Below are 575 nucleotides of genomic sequence, written 5' to 3'. Positions count from 1 at the left end.
AAGATCTCTTGACCGTAACCGGTGTGGCGTGGTCTTAGCCTGAGTCCGTAGAGTCGCTCTTTCACTTAGGACAGTGCCTGAGGCTGGGAATACCTGTCTCTGATGTCCCAGCCACCGAGTCAACCAACCTTCCTTAATTCACCTGAACCTGTGGTTCTTTCCATTCTACCGGCACCCACCCAGCATCTAGCCCTTCCCCATCCAAGGTTGCAAGGTCACTTTCCAAGCCGGGGCCTCCCATGGCGGTGCTCACACCACAGCCAGACACGCCCCGCCAGCCCCGAACTCTTCATACCTGATGCCTGTCCCTCCCAGCCCCGCCCCGCCCTGCCCCTCCGCGCGTGGCCCCACCCCCACCCGCCTCCCTGCGCCCTCTCGCCCTCCGCCCGCCTCCCCCCTGCCCCGCCTCCCTTCGGACCCGCCTCCCCACGCCCCGCTTCCCCCACTGCCCCGCCTTCCCGTCGCCCCGCCTCCCCCACTGCCCCGCCTCTCCCACGCCCCTCTCCCCATCGCCCCGCCTCCCATTCGCCCCTCCTCCCCAGCGTCCCGCCTCCCTGTCGACCCGCCTCTCCTGT

The sequence above is a fragment of the Nomascus leucogenys genome, chromosome 16 (assembly GCF_006542625.1).
Source record: "Nomascus leucogenys isolate Asia chromosome 16, Asia_NLE_v1, whole genome shotgun sequence".
NCBI classification, from domain to species: domain Eukaryota; kingdom Metazoa; phylum Chordata; class Mammalia; order Primates; family Hylobatidae; genus Nomascus; species Nomascus leucogenys.
The sequence above is the reverse complement of the archived record's forward strand: the minus strand, read 5'-3'. Positions refer to the sequence as shown.